The 22461-nt window shown below is 46.4% G+C and overlaps 1 long non-coding RNA gene across 1 annotated transcript in view; it reads left to right on the forward strand.

Moving 5' to 3' along the window:
* Positions 1–12167, forward strand: part of LOC128873726 (uncharacterized) — a 60520-nt gene extending 48353 nt beyond the window's left edge. The window contains exon 5 of the long non-coding RNA XR_008456473.1: positions 7365–12167. This is a non-coding gene — a long non-coding RNA (uncharacterized LOC128873726). The remainder of the gene's footprint in view (positions 1–7364) is intronic.
* Positions 12168–22461: the final 10294 nt, after the last annotated feature.

Below are 22461 nucleotides of genomic sequence, written 5' to 3' on the forward strand. Positions count from 1 at the left end.
ACTCGTCTTCGGACTTCTCTTTGCCAGCTGTTGCGAATAAAGGAGGGGGATGGCGACCTGGCCGCGTTACAATCGACTTTTTTCCGCGATATTGCGATCGAGGACGCGACGAAAGGAAAAAGAAGGTCAAACGATGGGCTAGACGTGGCCAATAACTCGTTCGAAAAATAGATAACGAGTCAAGCGACGTAAAACGATTTATTCTCGACCTTTACCCCGTCGGGGAATTATATTTTTACGTCACCGTGGAATAAATCCAACCAGCAACAATTTATACTCGATGTTCGATAGATTCGATAGAGCGGTTAAGTATTTGTTGCTCGCTCTGAGACACTTGATTCGGAGTTGTATATTTTTTATTCGTTACTCGAGATTTACATCTGGATAAGAGAGTTACCCACCCTTGGAGGTGAGGATACGAAGAGAGAGATGACGCTTTTACGGCGAAAACAGAAGAGGAATAGGAACGGAGAAGTAACCAAGTGAATCCAACCTACCATGCGATATCCGATCATACTGATTCAGTGTTTCCATCGGACGAAGGCGGAAAAAGGTTATCGCGACGATAAAGTTCGCGGGGTCAGACGTATTTTTAGCCACTTGTCCTCCGATCGTCTTATTCCACGGGAAAGATGGCGGCCATCGAAAAAATATTCAGCCGTGAGAGAGGATTTCGGAAAACGGCGCTCGCTGGAAAGTCCCTGATTTATACCTCGGAGAACCTCTCGCCTGGAACGTGGCTGATGCATACGTTCGTCGTTTAAATTATGGCCGCTCCGGAAAGTTTCGACCCTTAAAAAGGATCCATCGTGCGCCTTCGAGTCGTAATTTCGAACGGTGCGCGACTCCCTTCGCGTCAAATTGCGCAAGAAGCGGCGCCATAGCGGCCATTTGTTTTCGATTACCTGTCGATGGCGTGGAGAAGCTAATTCGTCACGGCCCCGAGGAATCGACGCGAAATCCGTTTCGGGACTGTGCGAAAAAGACGTGACAAATTTTAAACCAAAGGAGAATACAAACTCGCAATATTCCGAAATCGAGTACGTAAACACACGAGGTAGATGTGCTCAGTCTCGAACTTATTTTAACATTTTTGTACTTACTCTTGCTTTTTATTGTTGAATCGTTCGAAAGCAGGTCGCAGACAAAATCCCAAATTGAGAATAAGATTATCCAGGGGGCGCATACATACATGCGTACAATACCCGCTGATTCGACTGTCATGTTAAACCCGGGCAGAGTGACTGCGCATTCGCCTCGTATGTTCTGGTTAAACAGATTTTAATTAGAAAGCCCTGGCCGGGACGTTTTAGTGCGTTTTTGCCTTGCATTTTAAACCGGTTGGCTGGATAATGCATTTCACGTCATTAAACGCGCAACTCCGAGTTGCCGCTTTCGTTTTTAGCGAAAAGCCGCACGGAAATACAAGTAGAAAGCATTTCGACCCTCGTATCTGGCTAGCGCGGTTTTTCATTTTTATATTATCCCGCGGGAGTTCGCCCTTTACCCATTTTCATTTTCTTCAACCTCTACGCGCGTGACGTAGTTCGACCTAGAGAAACAAAAAAAAAAAAAAAAAGGTATGATCGAACGCGATCGCTCTCTAAAATTGAATTTTCTAATCGTAAGAGTCGAAATATTATCGAATGGTTTTATCGCGGATCGAAGTATTCCGTTTAAATTATTTACTTCGCGCGACAGTTTATGGTTCTTAATAGCTTCATGGTTGAGCGCGTACGGAAACGATGGCATCGAGTTCACCTGCGATTAATAGGAAAGGAAGGGCCGCGTGTATGAAAATTTTCTATTTTTATTACCGCCGTGGAACGAACACGGTCTTCCCGATACGGTCTACACGGTGCGTTTTGCGTGTTCGCTCGTTCTCGAGCCCTCGTCGTTCGATTTTTACTAGTGAATCAGCCGAGGGTATAGGTTTTCCTTGATGCGAATCGGCCGGTGCATGGAGTTACCCGTTCCGCTGAAAGCTCGTAAAACGAAGGGGTTACATCAGCCTGACAAAACCACCTATACACCTCCTATGTCACCGTAAACTCGTTTTCCACTACGGCGGCTCATGGCAACGTATCGGAATCAAGGTATTACGACGCGCAGCTGCGCGCTGTCCTTTTTACTAACCCCTAACTCTGCGCTCGTCCGTGTTGTCCCTTTTTTTTTCTTTTATCGAGAAGAATTCGTAATAACTCATAGGAACAGTGACGAAAACTGGGTCAACCTTTACGACGGATCACGGCCGAAGAGTTCGCACAATAGGCGAACGTAAAACTTTCGAGCGAACGGTTCGACCTTCAGCCGTGCTCTCTCTTCGGATGAAGAATTTAATTTCCGTCGACCAAAGGGGAAATCCGACTCGAGAGTATCACCTGCGTTGACTCTCGACACGCGGCTCATGTAATGTACCGATCTCTCGTACGTAAATATTTGTGTACCGACTCTGAACTCTCCTCGCGTCTCGGGGCGAGGTATTGCGTTGAAAAAACAATTTTTTTTGTTTTCAAGTAGTATGGTCTCCGCACCTCAACAATAAAGAGTCAAACGAGGACGCGAAACGTAAGGCACGGGATTGGTCGCGTAGGTAAAGCGATCGACTGTGGATCCGAGGATCGTGGCTTCGAATTCCCGTGCCTTATTTTTCGTTTAGACTCCTACATATGGGGGCTCGTCCGGGATGGGGGGTTACAGCGGCAGAGGACCGGCCAGTGACGATGAGTCACGATGAACAACAATGCCACGCGAAGGACGGTGGAGTGGGCAACAATGAGGCGTCGAGAGAGAACAACGTTCCAGAAAGAGAGAGGGGAGTACACTCGCGAAAGAGGGTGCGGCGCGCACTGCTGTTGAGACGCAAAACCCGAGAGAGAAAGAGAGAGGGGAGTACACTCGCGAAAGAGGGCGCGGCGCGCACTGTTGTTGAGACGCGAAACCCGAGAAAACGGACATTCGAGGGCGAATTAATGTCAATTCAGAATAGCCGAGTGTAGTATCCGCGCCTCCCATACCCAACAATAAGGAGTCAAATAAGAACACGAAACGTAGGGTACGGGATTGGTCGCGTAAGTAAAGCGGTCGACTGTGGATCGTGGGTTCTCGAATCCTCGTGCCTTATTTTTCGTTTAGACTCCTACGATAGTACAGGGCATCTTCGTTACAAATTAGTTTCGCTTCTTCTGACGCAATTTTCGTCTATTCCCTTCCTACAGTTCTGAAACTATACCAGAGCAAATCGTCGACAGGAGTCTCGAATATTCGTCCAACCGTACCCCGGCAAATGTCCCCGAGCGGAATAGTAAGAGAGAAGTCTCACAATTTCGAAAGACGTTCGTTCCGCGTTCCTACGAGCGAGGAGCAATCACTTTTTCAAGCGCATATAACGAGACAATCCCGAACAATTTACGGTGGGTAATCTGAGCGGAAACTCGATTCACGACTAATGGCGAGCAACGTTCGAGCACTGATATATCGTTACAACGAGGTCGCGCTATGGGTCTCGTGTATCAACGTTGCTCGATAGAGGGGTATCGTGATACTTGAGGCTGTTTCGGCTCGTAAAATCATGTTCGTGTAATGCCGTAGGGCATGTTATGCTCGTTTGAGGTCAAGCTCTTAATCTCGCGGCAGCTTAAATCGTTTGCGCGGGAGTGCGTTAAGAAGAGATTGCCAGCGACAACGAGACCGTTGGGTCCACTTGTTTCGCCTGCAGTTTACAACGCGCCTCGTTGCCAGTAAACGACATTACTCCGGTTATGAAAACGTCCAGTTCGAGACAGGAAATTTTCGAGAGAGAAATACTCCGATCGCCGCTCTACGTCTGATCTATCTTTCGAACGAAAACGAATCCCTGACGAATCCAAGACGACGATAGTTTGTTACTCGGATTCACTCTGATTTGTTTACTAAATGGTTCCAGAGAAAAAGAAGGAAAGCAACGCGACCATTTGAAACCCCTGCGTGGTTAAGTCGCGAGATTTCAGGGGGTAGGAGTCACAAGAGGGAAAAACGAGTTAAAACAGACATTCCGTGGGAATGTTTGCGCTTCTCTTGACCCGTTCCTGCATCGCGGGGGACAGCGCGATTCCCGCTGAATATCCGCGATTGTTTTTAGGCCGAAGCTTTGTTTTTCAGAAACGCGCGAACAAAAGTGGGCCAGCTCATGGTCGAGCACCGACACCGAAAACGCGCGCAGTCCGTGTGAATATCATCGTTTTTCCAGGCGATGGCTGAGCCAGGCAATTCTTCGTTTGTCATCCCTGGAGCGTTGTTCCCTTATAAACAAAAGCCTCCAACCGCCGCGTCATTTGTCTGTTCTCTGAGTATTTTGTAGATACCTTACGAGGAAAGCTGCGGTTGTAGATCTTTTGAGGGAGGCGAGTTCAATTTTGGTTTGCGCGGTGAAGACTGTTTCGATGTTCCGTTTCCGAGGATTCTACCGGTGCGGTCGGTTGCACCCTCTGTATGCGGACGAAGAACATGGGGTTTCCTCCTTCCAGTTTCACCGATATACACTATTCCGCATTAGTAGGGTATTTCGTAGAAGCCTGATAAAGAAAGCTGCGGTTGTGGATCTTTGGCGAAGGGAAGGCGCCGTTAAATTTTGGTTTCCGCGGTTAAGATTCTTTTGACGCTCACGGAATGAATTGTAATTTTGTTATTTCAATGTTAATTCCGATGCTACTTCTGGAACACGTTCTCGAGATATCGTACTTTTGATTTATGCAAAAAAAGATTCGATTTTTTGAACCTGTTACACCGGAATCTTCCCTTAAACTAAAGACGGTTGTAATAATCACGGCTAAGAGTAACAATACGTTTGTCTCGACTCGTATACGTTACGTGGCACGTACCGAGGCCGACGAGAGAAGAATCATACGCCTCCAGTCTCCAACGACGTTGCCCGTGGGATGGGCTCGACGCTTTGTAGTCTCTCATAATTGATTTCCAGTCACGTGCTTCAAAAACACGCTCGCTCGCAGCACAACTCCCGAGAACAGAGTCCGCGTATTCTCGCAAAGGCGATTTCATCGTGCGCCCCCGTATTGCCTTCCGTCTCCGCTTTATTTATTTCATTGTTCGGCAGCCTTTCACGTACACAACGAATACGGCTGCTACCCTATTTCCGGTCGGCTTTGCACAATGCTCAGCTGCAAATATCATTGACAAATCCCGTCGATGCCGCGCCGTTCCATGAATCCAAATTCCTATCGAACACCTATCGTTCGCCGCGACGATTTTCATCTTTTATTCAATGTAAATAATTCGCTTTCGACGAGTCAACTTCCAAGCCCTACGCGGGACTTAATAAACGCGACCGAACAATCGAGGGATCGCGACGACTAACTCGGCCCCTTAATTACTTCCGAACGATGAGAACTAAATTTTAAGCAACGTCTGCGAAGGCATTATTAACCGGAGTTCCGGGAATTCAACGGGGTGCTTTTTCCTCACTTCAATAATTTAATTTGTTGCTATGCGAGAACGGCGTTGTTTGCCAGGAAACAATGCAATTTGCTGTCGAGCTCGTGGAAGCGAACGGCAGGTAGACCTTTTAAGGGAAAAGCTATGCACACGAAGACGCTGCTTGCAGTTGGCAGACTATTCTCGCCCTTGTATAATACGATTCGTATTTACCTATTCGCAGTCGTTGCAGTCAGCATCTTAGAGCCGCCAAGGCGTCGACGAGGGTCCGGGCAATAATAAGAAATTGATAGTAAAGGGGGCATAATTCCGAGTATACCGGCACTCGGTACCCCATGAATTTTTCATGAATTCCAAGGCTGTATATATGCAAATCGGGGCTACTTTCACGATTCGAAATGCCTTAAACGCCTTAAATATACGACCGGGAATAGACGCGGTATAACGTAACACGGTTTGCCGCTCGGGACCATTAAGCTTTCACTTAACCTCGGCTTTCTTCCGTTGTCTTGTGTCACAATGTGCACGCATTACGTCTCGTTATCTCGCCCATTGCTTTCGTTCGAATGTGTCCACGGGAGTCAACCGTCTCGTTCGTTCCTCCAACGATCCATCATGTTCTCACTGGCTGAAATTACTAAGTATAACTTCAGCAATGCGATAGTATTTCTTATGTTTTCTTTGATCTAACTTCGAAGGTACCTAGATTAATCACATTCCCTTAAGCAATCGGCCAAACTTCATCAACGCGTACAAATTCGCCTCGGATTTCCGGTTTCAGGAGATCGGAAACATTAGACGCGACGAATCCAGTTAAGCCGGAATATCGGAAACAGGATATTTTGTGGCTCGCTATCGTTTCGCATTAATACATCGGATACAAGTTTCGTTATCGCTCGCGGTAGGTGCAGAAACGGGCGCATCGTCGAAGGTGAGTCTTCGCGTGCGCCGTCGGCTCGTTAACGAGTCCGTAAGAATACGCGTAAACCGTGAACGCGTTGCAAGCCGACGTGCACATGCCTTAAACGTTAACGGCTTCATAAGGATATACGACACGCAGGGAGCTGTCTACGTTTTACGGGCAGTAAACTCGAACGCGGCGGAAAAAGGAAGGAAACCTTTTAATAAGTAGATCGCACGCGGCGCATCCGATAGCGAGAGTACTTCGAAGATCGAAACGCTGCGATGACAATTTGGCATCGTTTGGATGTAGAGTAGAGCAGTATTCCGTGGAGTTGTTGGAAATGTTGACCGCCGAGTTATCGCATAGTTATCCCCCATCGTCTGGAATTCAACCCGGCGAGTCATAGCGGCGAAAGTATACTCGCAGTCGTCTGCACCCAGGTTTTAATTATTTTAACGAACTTCTTGACGTTAAGGGTCTTTCATTTTCGTAAAGGCCCTAGTACACGGATGAGTGCAAAAGAGCAGGCAACCCTCATTTTTTAAATGGCAGTATGTGAACATTTTTCCTTCTTTGTTTTTTCTCTCTTTTTTTGTATTATATATTAATAATTATCCAGAAATATGGAAGCATCTCGGAGGTAAAAGAGCCGTTGGGTAAATAAAGCAGCACGACGGGCTCGTAGCAACTTCAAAATGGACTTGCGTGGATGGATCGAATACCTCCGAGAGAAACCTTCGCCTGGGGCTTCGCGGGCAAGTTCCTTTCCTCTTTCGATACTAACTGGAAGATCCACAAACGCGGCAACCTTCTTAAAGCGTTGCGCAAACCAAGAAATCTGTGGCGGCCAGGAGGTGGGCTTAGAGCGGTAGAATCGGGGTTAAAGGCGGCAGCGATTAGGGTAAACGATCCCGGAGGGTCTCCGAGCCCACTCCCTCGCCACGACGTCCCAATCTTGTTCGCAACCTGACATTAAAACTTTCTCAAAGCCCTTACCAACCATTTTCGAGACATCTTCTTGCTGTTCCAGGCCCGTGACAGACTGGATCCAGATTTGATCCCACCCCTGGACCTGGCTCAATCGGCTCATGGACTTACACGGATTACTATCCACGGTTTTGAGGAACGTCAGCCGTTCCAGCCGGAAGTATTACTCTCCCTCCTCCAAAAAAAAGTAATATGTATGTAGAATCTGAAGCAGCCTCGAAGGAAGGATTAAGAGGGGTAATTGGCTGCCGCGCACTGGTACCATAAAATTCGTGGTCTTTATCGTCCAATATTCCTCGAGCACCGACATTTTCTTAGGAACTCAGAAATTAATCATCGTTTAAGAGACGCTTTGCATATAATTTCTTACTCATTTCCTTCGAGTTTAACATTTTGTAGAAAGCGTGATAATGGCCAGCGTCTTCTAGGTTTCCAAACAATACAATCTAATTTCTGACTTATAATTGTCGTGTAAAATAGCACGGGTTAAAATTGGCCCAGTTCCGCAGACGAACTGTTAGGGGGTCAAAGGGGAAAATAAGAGAGCGGCGAGCAGATTTCCCCGAGCACTTTATAACGCGACCAGTTCAAATATTCGTAAAGGAACGTCGACGAATAAAAATTCCACGTTTGTACGCGTCGAGGAACCGCGCTCTGTAAGCAACGCCGAGAGTCCTGAATTAATATTATGCTTCCTTAATTAAATAAAGCTCGCTCGCTGCTCCGAAAAGTTCGCGATGCGCGTGGAACTTACCGTTAATTATGGAATTCGTTGGTTCGGCGTTATCGAAGCTTGCCGACGATTCGATCGCGGAGAAATCAACTCTAGACTTCGAGAATGTTGGAAAAGTATCGCGAATAGTAGATACTAATGATAGTTTCCCGAATGAGTTTCGTTAATAATTAAAAAACGAAGCAACATCCGACATTTTTGCAAAGGAAATCGTGGTTCAGAATCGTCTCAGCTACCCCCCATTTCCGGTTCTACATTCTCGACTTTCTCAAATTTTGTAAGGCTTTTATCTATTACTAAATATTTATTCCAACGCGGGGCTCGTTTCTGTCATCACTGAGTTGGGAGGACTCGCGGTCTTTTTTGCTTTGAGGGTAAACATAATTCGCGACGTGCCTTTCCCTTCTCCCGCGGGGAATCTCTCCCGCGGCGCCGCGAGCTTCTCGAACGCGTTTCTTACCTGAGTCTACAAATTATCTGGCGAATGAAACTTTTATGCGACAGTTTAAGACCTGGGGTAATTCCGTCGTTGATAAGCTGCCGCACAGACGAGCCGGGGGTTTGTATTGCAGACGAGGAGGGCAGACTTTTAATAATACGCCGCGATTTCGACGATCTACACGTTCAATTATTCCATTTACGAAGATGTAACTATTTCATATTAATTGAAGTGGGTAGGAAAGTTTTAAAGTAAGAAGAGTGGTTGGGCATTCATTTTTCTACAGTGTTAAGAAATGCAAAAAATTCTGTAAAATAATTAGAAACGTGGGACGAAAAGGTAGAAAGCGTGTGGCACGATGACTCAAAGGTTTAATAAGAGGTCACCAGGACGCGGTTCTCCGAAAAATGTTACAGTCGAAATATTACAATCTCCAAAGTGGCGAAACGGGTGCTCTGGCGCCGCAACAATGCCAATTTTAGTTAGTCGAAATAATTGGGTCGCCTTCGTTGCGCTTCCCGTAGCTTTGGCCTCATCTGGCCGCGCAACGCGGCAGAAAAGACGCGAAATTCGTTCGTCGAAATTCAATTTTTCTCGCGGTGCACGGAACCGCGGCGTAGAAGATGCCTTTCTGTCGCACAATCAAGCGGGTACTACGTGTGCTCGAGCCCGTGCCCGTAACTTGCACGGACCTTTTTGTACCCCTCCGCCGACCGCCCCTTTCGCTTCTTAGTCTTTTTTACTTTTGAAAGCGAAATACGCGATATGCATTTCTTGCACGGGAAAAACAGCGGAGCCGCTTTTGTGCCGAACGACGACGTCAGTTGGGCGAGAGTCAGACCCGTGTCTCGTCTTCGGCGGCAGCCTTCTGAAAGTAAAACAAACGTTTTCGCAATCACGGCCTTTGTGATGGGAGCGAGGTTTTTTTTTCCTGGAGAAAAACTGGAGCGCGCCGAGAATCCGTTTATTCGATGGAAGAAAATACCTACGGGCCTGTGTACGTTCCCGAAGCGGTACGAAAGAGATATCATTCAAGAAGATTTTATGAATGGAAACAGCGACATCGCCCGCCTAATAGGATTCCGTATCGGATCTGTGAGCCGTAGGTCTTGAATATTTCTGATAGTCGTGCACGGGGCGACTCGAGAAACTGAGACAAACTGTAGCTCATTTCTAGAAGATACAAACAATACAGGAAAAAGTAGAACGCGATGTTGCGCTTCTTTTCCAAATGTAACCGCGCGCCTTTTTGCCGTAGATCGATCCTTCTACTCATTCTACGCGTAAAAGAACCAAGACCGTTGAAAACGTAACTCGCGAGTAAAATATACTAATACCAGAAGGTGTTTTATAGTTGAAAGGACTCGGAAAGGGGTCCCAAAGTACGGGACTTTGACGACCGAGGGTGGATTGGCGAGCAAATAGGAAATGGCTTTCGTACGTGCTCGGGTGCTCGTTGCACGGTGCAACAGCGATATTTATGGCGCAATAATAATATTTTACGCTCCTGCAGCGTCATTAATAACAAATACTTTGCGATTATTTCATGATATTATACGCCGGTACGAATGGTATAAATAATATACACGGCTGGGAATTACCCGGCAACAAAAGGACCGTGAAAGGAGTCAATTTATGGAGCGAAATTTCGCGATTCTCCGCGACGAAAGAATCGTCGACGGCTCCCGGAATTCTGTGGCTACTATCTCGTTAAACGATCTCGCGGCCTTCCCATCGCGGACTTACAAGCGAATCGCTTTATTCTACACGCGCGATCCAATTAATTAAACGAATTCGCTCGCGCACGTTTTAATTATAATCTTGACCAACGGTGAATGTGTTCGGGCGATGTAACGCGCCGCGAAATAAACCATTATCTCAATATAGTATTAACTCAATGGATACAAACGATGAAAGGTTTACAATGGTCATTGTGCAGAGGTATTTAGTAAATGAGGAATAGAACAATATTATGTGCTCGTCTCGTTTATTGTTTCGGTCGATTTCGAATGGCGAATTGTGACGCGAATATAGTCGACGTCGTTTATCGAATACGATTTCAATTCGATTGACGGTTTAAACCACTGACATGTTATCCGAGTCATTCCAAGTTTGTTATTAAATTATGCGCCCAACGTAGCCGCAATTTCACTGGCGAAAACAGTTTGGCTCTTGGTAATAGGGCCCGGCAATTTCATAAACGACATTTTAACGGTGCTGCCGCATTTGGTTCGTTAATTATTCATTTGACATGGTAGGATTTCTTGTTACCCATCGCCGACGATTAGTGGCCTTGTTCGTTTATGCTGGAGGAACTTTTGATTACGATCCGTCTGCTCGTTTGTTTAATAGGAAAATGAACGATCGCAAAATTCGATTCAAACACCATAAAATGTCTTGGAATTTTGAAAATTAATATCGAACATCTGTCGCGTTGACGTAATATTCCCTCTACGTTTGAATTGATCCTCGTCGTCGTTCTGACAGTACTGACACCGTTAATATCCTGAATATTCATGATCCGAAACACGGAATATTCAATAACAAACTGGGAATCGTTTTCGAAAGCTAATGCACAACTTTCCGGTATGTTAATAATTTCGTAAAATATAAATCCCAGAGCGCCGTCAATCTCGTGCGCGCCATTCCGACGCGTTATCGAACGTTCGGTTTCATTGCGAAGCGCGAAGGTTGAAATTGCAATAAAACGCAATCATGAAAATAAATATACACTTTGCCACGGAAGTCTAAAACCGTTTCATACAAAATTGCCTCGAAGTGTTCTCTTCTCTGGATTAATGCACGACGAGGTCACGAACATAATTAAAAGTTAATAATAAATGCCCAGCGACTGGTATCGCGTTCACGCGACACGTATCTTCGCAAATCAGTGAACTTTATGTCATTTTCCAACCGAGCGTTACATATCTGGCATCTGCAGCGACAAAACGGATATAATTTTCGCGTAACGCGTTTTAACTTTTCCAACCGCGTAACGTTTTGTAATTAGTCGGGCGGGCGCGTCGAAACGCGAGACCATTCGACCGTCATCCGCAGTTCATCCCATTTGCCAAGGAGAAAAAAAAAATGATATTACCCAGAAAGAATATCGTTTACGTTGAATTACAGCGAAATGAATGTTACGGGATATGAATTTTAACGCGAGAGAAAGGCGACGGTTAAAAGGATGGGAGTCCGCGGGGGATGAAAAGCACGAGGATGAGTGTGATTATGAATGGAGCGAGGAAGAATTAATCATCCGAGCTTTTGCGCGTCGATAATTGCAACGCGTTTATGAGACTCGTCTCCGATACGTACGTGGAGGGTGTAATGGATGTTGCGAATCCGTTCACGATTTACCGCAGCGCCAGCCACTGTAACCAACAAACCGTAAATATTTACGTACTCCATTCCGTTTTTCCAGTATTTCTTTTTCCGGGGGATAAAAAAAAATATACACGCGGAAACTCGTACGCCCGCGTGACACCTGCGTTGAAAAGCGTTCGCGCGATCCTCGTGTCCGCGACACATGGAATTCCATTTGTAAGGTACACCAGGGATGGGTAACCTTTTATTCCGGTAAGTCTGGATGGGCGAATAAATTCAAACGTACAGAAATTTAGATACAACGTTCAGCGAGACTGGTGATTTCCCGTACGTTTACATTTTCTATCGAAACATTAACGGAATATAATCGTAACAGTAAGCGAAGTGTATCGGCCATACAAAGTACATCGAATGATATTTTCGATATCGGCCATTTATATCTGAAATTAAATGTCTCTCGAACTAATTTACCAAAGTGAAGTCGGTGAAAGGTATACAAGAGTAAAAGGATTCGGTATCGCGATGGCATCGGCGACATTGGATCCTAGTTCCGCGATGATATCATCTAATTCGACGACGTGGAGGAGGATACCGTTTATTCCACGGGGCACCTCCAATCGTACAGAGTAACGATGTCTAGTGAAAGAAAGTGCATCATTTCTTTGTTGCGTGCCAGCTGTACAACCTCTTATCGAAATTCAAAAGCGAAATCGTCGCTCCGTCGTTGAATGCTACATAAAATTCGAGTTTCGTCAAACGTGTTCAATCCGATGCAAAGCGTTGACGCGAATGTTGCGCGAGCCGGGACGTTCCAATTTTATATCCTCGCTTTAAGAATCTTTTGAAGACCACCGAGTCAATCGAAGGCGAACGTCAACGTCGCGACTAATTTTTATAAACCTGGGCTATTTAAAACTCCGCGAACGCGGGGGACGAGTAACGAACGCCGCGATTTAGGTTCAGGAAATGCGAAATAACAAACTGTAGTAGGTTACGAGCTGTAATTTAATTTTCATAATACATGCCGTAAAAGTTCAGTAGCGCGGACTGCCGTGGAACAAATTTGTCGGCAACATGCAACGAAAAAGGGGAGAGTAGTTAACAAATTGAAGCTGTGTTTTTCGTTAGGACGATGCTCGTTTTCTCTCGTTCTCCATATTTTTCCTTGTAATTTCGTATCATAGTTCGCTTTCGCGTAATTTATATTTCTCACCGAGCTCGTTTTTCTCAAAGGAGAGTAACATTTCGAGTTTGTTTCATTGTTCGAGCGAAAATAAATACGTAGAAACCTCTCGTCGCAGTCTCGTATATGACGATTTAATTTTGTTCCGTGAAAGAGCCGCTGAAAATTGTTCTCCATGGAGTCGATCGAAAGAGCGAAGGTTGAGAGACACTGGCTCGACGCTTTTAGGGGTTAATACGACACGAATCTGACCGATCGTGTTCACGGGCGACAAACAACGAGGAGCAAAGTTGACGCGACGTTAACGTCATCGTCGAGCATTCCAACACCATCGTACCGCGTTTTAATCAACTTTCACGAGCCGGGGCTGCATCGAGTGTCGGCTCCTCGAGGAACGCTAGCGTAAAAAGATACCTCCCGCGAGGAACACTGTTATGGGGACGTTAATTATTTCAACACCGGTGCTGGGGCTTTCCCACGTCGGATTCCACCTGCGTCGGTGCTTCGAATGCGCCGTTGTAAACAGTCGAGTTTCCGATGATGGAAACCGTCGGTCGAGAAAGTTCAACGAGGAGCGAAACTAACGCGGTGCGATGGAAAGAGTGAGATGGGGTGGTTAGAGGAAGGAGCAGGTCGGAGTTCCCGCAAGTAGCGGGCTCTCTGCGGTTATCCGAACAGGCTTCATAATTAATTCTATTGTTCGAGCGGACGGAGGATATACACCTACGTCTAGTATACAGGCACACGCATACGCGCGTGTACAAGTGTATATAGGGCAATGCCAACAATTACGAAGGACGATCGTAGGCCGTCTCCGCGTTTCCTTTACGCGTCGTAATACCGTTAATCATGTAACACCCGCTGGTCGCAATTGACTGATTGCGTAACGATGGTCCGGTTCAAGCTTTGCCGCGAAATCGAGTTTCGTTTTCCTCTGTGCTATACCATTACCTTTTGCAAACAGACGACGTTTGCTCCTGCCGGGTAATCGTTTACGTCTACGGCGACAAATTGATCGCAGCGATGCCCAAGGATTTTCCACCTGTTAGCGAAATTTCATCAACACTCGTAATTCGCGTTCGAGGTCACAAATTTTCATCCCAAACGTTCGAAAATAATTTCATAGAAGGTTGGAACGTCGCTGGAGCTTGCTCCGTGTGGCCGTTCCACGACCAGGAAACATTTTCATCCGAATCGCGCAGGAAATAATCGCGTCCGTGGGCCATTACCGAGTCGAGGGTCCGAGCAAGCAGCCAACCGAGGGGACCAATTGCGAAATTCCTATTACCGGCGCATCGCGTCGACTCTGTATGTATTCTTGCCCGTATTTCACTGGAACTTGTTCTGGAACGTGGAAACGGTAGCTATTTGTCTTTCGGGACGAGCGAAACAAATTCGATACTCGATTCCGCGAGAATTTGCTTCGTTATCGCGCGATAGAGCGTGCGGGGGATCCGGGATACAGACGCGGAAACGACTGCGGTACTTTGCGGCAAACTTTTTGTCCGATTGCCGCCACCGTTACGATCATTGCAGCTTCTCTCGCCCCTTATTTCTCCTCGGAATCCTGTTCGGAGTCTCTTTTATCCAATCTAGCCGAGCACATCTCCAAAATCCTTCCCGCTTATACAGTCGCCTGGCGATGCGCAGTCTTCCTCCCTCTATCTCTGCACGGAGGTGGCCAAAATTCTTCTCTGGATACACATAGAAAAATAAGATTCGCGAAACAACAGCTATGGCTTCGCGGCAACGCACCGCCAGATTTCGAGTCCGAAATACCAAATTCTGTCTACTTTGTTTGTTCTTCGCGTACAAAAATCCACCGTCTTCCGTCTCCGTCTCGGTTCGACGTCGATGCGGTAGAGCCGGAGGCGAGCTTCTTAACAGAGTTTTCGCGAGAATCTCGTAAACGACAGGTTTACTAGGCGAGCCGCAGCCCAACGAGAAAGCACGCACGTCCGAAACGGAGGTGGGGTAAGTTGAAGAATGGCGTGTTACGGACTGGGAGGGATGCTCGAAAGGGTAAATGGACGGCGTTGGAAGCTCGGGGAAGCAGTAACAGGGGTGGCCGAGCAGACAAGAGGGAGGACGAAAGGTGCAGAGAGGGTTAGGCAAGAGAGGATATGGAAGCTTCGTTCGCAAAGGAATGATGTATGATCTATCCGTGCCACGCTCCGCGGTGGCGAGATTTTCAACCCCTTCATCTTTGCAGCGGGCCGTGCCGTGGCCAGCTATCGCGAGCGCGAATTGATGGTGACGTTCTTCGTAAAAATGGCCCTAATGTATTCCCATCCGAGAATGTATCTCCGTTTACTCGATATATCCTCCGAGACGCGTTCTCGATGATTCCTACGATTTGTGTGTACTTACCCGCGAATAAATCGGGGCTAGGTTTACGGGGCTGGTTTCACTTATCTCCGCTCGAGACGTCTTCGCTTTTAACATTCTCGCAGTGATAAAGATGTTTCTTCTTAGGGTATGCACGACATGATTGACGACGCTTCTTTTATAGAGTTATTTCTTTTGGGTGGATTGTAGGTCATCGAAGAAATATTTTGGGGAATGGAAATGTCTCAACTGTCCTCGCTTTGAGCGATGTTGGCATGTTTAAAATAATTCCTTTCGTAGTTCAGACCGCGAACATAATTTACACTGTATCAATAGGCTGGAAGACCGTGTACTACTTCACGGACATGTTAAAACCATCGAAACGGTGGATTTTAGCGACGAAATTTCCAGGAAAGCCGTGTTGAACGTTCGGATAATATTTGCTGATATTCAACAGTGTTGATTTTATTCATCGTAAACCTCGGCTCGAGTGTGTTGAATAAAATGAAGCGCTTCGCGTGGCGACGCTTACCCCACGGAAGCTTCCACCATCGCGACCATTTAACCAGCGTCTTTCATCGCTGAACCTCGCTTCAATCCAAAACTACACATCCAACGTTCCTTCTCTACTTCTTTCTAATTTCAGTTCAACAAAAAATTCTTTATTGCGACGTAATACCTTCACCAAACTGTCAGTCATTGTACCACGAGGCGGGAAATATTCTGACACGATCGTCCCAGTTAATTATCATTCCTTGCCTCTCTGAGCGAACGAAGCAGTTCGTGCACGTGAACCAATTGTTGGTCGAGGAACATCGGATATCTTTCATCCGCACAATTGTAATTAAATATGCATCACGGAGGGTTCTGTAACGAAACAGTCGCAAATTGGAATCCAGTAACCGAGAAGTAAAGTCAGATCGAGCAATGGACCGAAGTTTGCAGAATTTTCCGTGTATTAATCGCGACGCGCGTTCATTAAGTTATCACACGGAGTGGAAACGAACAAAGGTTAATTACGAGATAGCGATTCCATTCGGAGAGCAACGAAGACGCGTTTCCCATAAAATTATCGCGACCAACCGTGCTGCTTCCGGTCACGACATTTACCAGCATCGTTTAACCACGGCTCGCTTGCTTATTTTTCCGTGTCGCTTAATTTGATAACTAATGCTCCGTGGTTCGATAAATCGCGCGTTGACCTGCTGTTTGCACGCGGAGAATTTTACCGGTTCGCTTGTCCCGTCGTTGTCAGGTGGACACACCATGGATTCGAATATGCGCCACGTAATTGAACCGGTCGTTTCAAACGCATCGCGTGCATGCAACGAACCGGATTCGCACGAACGAATCGGTACGGCCTTGTTTTCAGAGACGGGCGAAATTCTTTTCTTTGTCTCGAACAACAAATAAATTATTTCCCGGAGTATTTTATTTCTTACATTTATTTCAACGCGATTTATTATGGATTCGAAGATCGAAGATCCATCGATGCGTCCCTATGTCGAATTATTTCGCGTACCAAATCGCGTCCGCTTCGTTGTTCTAGTTAATCTCGTCATACTTTGGATCATTCCACGTGTCGTCACGGATCAGCGTGCCTACAAGTAGAACGAAAAGGGCAGGCTTTTTTTTATTGTTTCGAATCGCGATCGCGCTTCGGAGCCATCGTAAACGGCGCGCCAGTTAATCACAGTTGATTAGTCCGTTTGTTTCGAGATATCTGTCAGTCGATACAGCATAAACTGAACCGGTTCGTCGACGCTATAAATTCCGAAGAGAATAAACGTGTCAGCGTATTATATGGCCGCTCCACCGGCCGAAGGGTCGTTTTTAACGTTTACCTCGCGAAACTGACAATTCCTCCAATTCCGATTTAATGGACAAATAACGAGTTATAACGAAGTTTCTGGCGTTGAAATCGCGGCCGATAATAATATCGTTCCCAGCTGGGAAAATGAACAACGGAAACTTTCAGCCAACGTTGCTCCCTCGTGTTAGGTTGTCTAAAAAGTTGCCTTCGTTTTCTTCCGAGGCACTAAGTGTACAAAATGTTACGTCAGATCCACTCTGCTTTACCACTTTCTTCCGTCTCTCCCAAAGCCTTCCTTTTGTAAAATTCCAGAAGCGAGGGAAACATTTAACGCACGCTCGAGTAACCTTTAAAGTTATCGACGATTACGCCCCCCAAATCGAGCTCCGTTGTTCTTCGGACGCGCAAAGCGTTTCACAAATCGTCGATCTCGCCCGCGATACTCGTGTCATTAAACGAAGAGATGGAAAAAAAAGAGGACGCTCTTCGTTCGTTAGTTTCGCGAGGAACTGTGCACGCCGGAGCATACGTATTCGAGTCTCCGATCGGTCCGCAAAGCTTTCAAGGACGGGGCGAGAAGGAAAGGAAAGTGGAGAAGCGTGCACTGGAACGAAGAACGACGGGATTTGAATTCCTGTATCTCGTGGATGAGCGATTAACGAGGACGAAAGGGTAGGACAAAAAAAGGAAAGAAAAATAGAGATACCCGCGCGGAAGAGGATGAAACGAACGAGCGTAGAAGGCAAAAGCGGACGAGGTCGCGGAGAGACGGCCAGAAGAGAGTCTCTGTCACAAAGCTTCGAATCTTCAGGCCACCGTGAATGAGTCTTCGGGGGGATGAGAAAATGGAATATAACCCTTTGTGCGACACGACATCAGTGTCTCTGTTCGCATGGGATTTGCGCGGCGCATACAGCTAACATAATACAGGAAGATTGTAGACACAAGGTAGTACCTGTAGGTCGGTGGGACGTGTACCGTATACCGGTGGAAGGGCCGGGGTTGGGAAACGGGTCAGGGGGTGAGAGGAAGAAGGAGGGCCTGCAAAGGGTACAACGCTGGGGGTTGGAGTGGTCGCTGCCATAGGACGACCAGGAATGGCACAGAGGTAATGGAATCAGGTGCCGCGTGCCGTGAATCGTATATGCTCCAAGGGGTTCTCATTTGCGAACGAAGCTTCTCTGCCTCTTAATCAATCGGTGCCCACCGTCTAATTACGCGAGTAACTAACGCGAACAGTTCAAGTTTTACAAATAGGACACCGTTTCTTGTGGGTCCATTGATTCCGCTACGAGCCCAGTAGATCGTCGGCGTCGTTTCGTGGCCTCTAATTACGAAACAGATCGTCGCCAGGATTCGACCCCCGCGTTTCGAACACGCGATGGACTACTTTCTCGCACGATGATAATTAATACAGGAAGTTTCACGCGAAGGATTTTGATAAAATTCGAGGGTTTTAAATCAAAATCGTCGTTTTGCTGGGTCGGAATATGTTTGGAAGACCTCAGCTGCCGAATTTTGCAATTTATGCCACCGAATCATCGATTACTCACGTTTTAGGGACGCGGACCGACGTCAACGTATAGGAACCCAGTCGATATTTGCTTCACGGTACAATACCACCCGTCTTCTCAATAAATCAGTGTATTCGTGTCCTGGTAATCGCATTAAATCGTGATATCCATGGTCGGAGTTCGTCGGACATTGATTTTTCGCGGTGCGCTCCACCGCTTCCCGGCGAGCTTTACGAGATGTTCCTCAAGAAGCAGTTGGTAGCGCGGAACACAGCGACGACTTTCGAGGAACAAACATTGCACTTTCCAACAAAGCGTCACAGACACCACGACCACCTCGCAGCCTCGACGAAAGCAATACCTGAAACACGTTACTCTGAAGTGCATTGTTTGTCTACCAAAGGTTGTCCCCATAGAACCGTAGAAAGAGGCGACAATGAGAGCTTTGCATAAAACGGGAAACGGAAGTTTATGGAGTAACCGAGTGCCCCGTTAAACTTTAAGCTACGATTTCCTCGCGGGACCCCCAGACGCACGCCTTCTCGCATTCTTAGATAACGACGACATACTGTTGCGCTGCGAGTTCGACACCAGAAGCGAAACAGTCCGCGAATCTGTGGCTATGCGTCGAGGAAAGAGCCTCTCGAAGGCCAGGAAAGACACGGGCTACTTACCGTTTAAAAGCATTCCGAGATATTCACGATACTCGACACCTACCGAGACTTTCGAGACGTTTAAGACTCGTAAAGACTCATTGTGATATACAACGTCTGTCAAAACATTTAAGACACTCTGAACTTTCGAGACTTTTAGGACGTCCAAGGTATTCAAGACTTTCAGGACTGCCAAGTTCTTCGATCGCAGTAAGATCGAAAGAAGTCCGCGAAACTTTTTGAATTTCGCTTCTCGATCGAAAGTGTCTCGAAGCAGTTTGAATCTCACCTCTACTCGGAAGAACCTTTATCGTCTCTTTCCGTAATTGGCTCACCTAAGATCAACATTTTGGTTAAAAGTTTTGATAGTTGCCGAATGTCTCGAATATCTCGAGAGTCTCGGTAGCTGTTGGGCGTATTAAATGTCTCGAAAGTTTTAATAAGTGTCGAATGTTTCGGCGAGTTCTATAATTATTCGCGAACTGGACCGTTGACGAATCTTCAAGATTAATCGCGTGGACGCTGTTTGTTTCCCCGTTACTGTAATGCAATCGATATGGCCGAGTCCGTTTGGAGATCCGACGGAAATCCTTTTAACTCGATGAGTTTATATCGGTCGTCCGTTTAATGGGATAGGATTTATCATTTCACGGGGCGAAGGTGGTCGGGAAACGGAAAGCCTCGGATACCGAGATGGGTTTTGTTGGACGATTTCCTGTCGGAAACCCGAAAGTTTCTGGCTTTAAATTTCCAGCCAGCCGTTCCGGGAACGGACCAAATGTTTCGAATTTTCAGTTTTCATGCTCGCTATAACAACTGTTCGCGTGCGCGCTCCGCTCGGCCAGCGGGCAAGTTTACAACGACGAAACTTTATAATATAAAATAATATTTTTATCAACGGTGCCGGGGCGTTTTATTTCTGCGCCGGTCGCGTACATCCGTTGCTTTAGTTGTTCGCGCCTTTTTTTTTTTTTTACTTTCGTTCCCTTCTTTTTTGTACGCAGACTCGAAAATAGCGGTCAGCCGAAACTTTTCTCGTGTCACGGCGTAGATTTGTTCCAGTCGGTGAACAAAATTATTTTGCTAGCATTGTTTTAGAGCAAGTCAAGCCGAGACGATGAACTGACGGACATACATCGAAACAAATTTTCGCCAAGAATAAAGACGATATACTCTAATATTGTCCGCACACGAAGCTACTCAAAATATAGTAACGGAAGTTGCTTCGGTTAAGCGTGATTTACCATGGAAGCTAACAAAATTGTGTCAAATACTGACTCTAGCGACGAGGAAAATACGATACTCTACTATTATTATAGAAGACACAAATACACAGAAAAAAAGAATATTCCTGTCATAACAACTTCTGTTCCCACTTCACTCCAGGCTTTTTACATTGCATCTTTCATTGAATATTCTGGAAGCTTGTAATCATATAAAACTGGCCGCTTTTCCACTCCTCCCAAAACTTTGATGTTAAAACTTTACTCATTCATCACAAGAAATGTATTATATAAATATATAAGAAGAAATATTTCACTTATATTTATATTCATGGATATTATGCCATGAAAATACTGCACGGTTGTCAACAAACTGGAAACTGTAGTTGCTAAGTGATCGAGAAGCCGAGCCACTCGGAATAAATTAGTGACGCTAACTGGTTACTAATGAGTAGCGCCGTGTGCGACGCTACGTACATATAATTGTATTGGAAGTGACTCAAAAGTAACAGATTTGTAACTAGCGTCATTAATTAGTTCCTTGTAAGTAGCTTCGTGTGCGACCGGCCTAAAACCGACTTCCGAGAAATGTCGAGCCGTTGAACATCGACTCGATATCCTCACAGTGACTGACGGATTATTCAACGGAACGCGAATCGACGCTCGCGCGAGTTGTATGACGAAGTCAGTCTGCGTTCATAGGGCTCGCGCGGCGTGCTGCCCGCAATTTCCGTGTCATTGACATTATTCCTCGCTGGAAGACTATAAATAGAGGGAATCGATACTCGACCTATTCATACAGCCGCAGAACTCAATTTATTGAAACCGTTAGCCAACCCCGTAGTACGGTCGTTCCGTCATTGAATCGTTTCCGCGCGGCCGGATTATATTCTTTTCGCTCGTAATTCATCCGCAACAGTTCCGCGATTCAACGACGCGTCCCAGTTGGATTACGCAATCTCGCCGAATATTTCGTCCCTTCGGGACCAACGGAAGGTTCGACGTTTTGTTTATTCGACTTTCGAAGCTGTGCCGTCTGTTCGACGTCTTCCGGGTATTCGCTCGATCTCGTCGGTGTTCGCCACGAAAACCTGAAACACGAACCGCAGTTCCTCTGCGACCGCTTACTCTTCGTGTTCCGCGAAGTCGGTCCCTTTCCTCTACGACACGGCTTTCCTCTTTCAAATGCTTCCTGGTACGCGATCGTCGGCGTCGCGCGCCCGTAACGAGGACGATGTTCCTTCTGGCACATTTCCACGCGTTTCCTCCGATTACGTCACTGAAATGCGCCTATCTTCGTATTACAAACCGCTTATGGTTCGCTGGTTCTATGGTGGAAGGGTGAAAGTATTTAGCTCTTCGGGTCTGAACATTTAAATAAATACGGAAACCCGATTTCTGATCGCGCGAGATCGAGGGAAAATTGTTTTCGATTACCCCTTTCTTATTTATGAAAGGATCGCCGGGACGGAAGTTTCGATAGGGGTTCTTTTTAGGAGGGTGGCGCGAAGTAGCTCGAAAGAGACGGCGAATGGCGGTAACGTCGGAATTATTATCTTATCGGATTGTTGACGTAGGTCGTGTCCCCGTCGGCGTCTACGGGCCGGCTGCCTCGAAGTAACGTCATTTCATCCCACTTCCGTAATCTGTCTGCTTCCATTCCAACCCTGCGGCCACTGACACCTACCATTTCCGTTCTTTCTCCTCTTTCTCAGGACGTTGCGACGCGTCCCGTTCCTCGAACAATGTTTTTCCCAGCTGAATGCGTCCTGGCTTCATTTTATATTTGATGATCTTTGATAACTCGACGAACTCCTGATTAAGCCCACCAGAGCGAGGGGAATAAGAGGTCGCGTCGTTATTCGCCATATCCGTTCGTTTCTTTCAAGGAGACGTACACAAATGTAACATTCATTCTTTGATCTGC

The sequence above is a fragment of the Hylaeus volcanicus genome, chromosome 3 (assembly GCF_026283585.1).
Source record: "Hylaeus volcanicus isolate JK05 chromosome 3, UHH_iyHylVolc1.0_haploid, whole genome shotgun sequence".
In the NCBI taxonomy this organism is placed as follows: domain Eukaryota; kingdom Metazoa; phylum Arthropoda; class Insecta; order Hymenoptera; family Colletidae; genus Hylaeus; species Hylaeus volcanicus.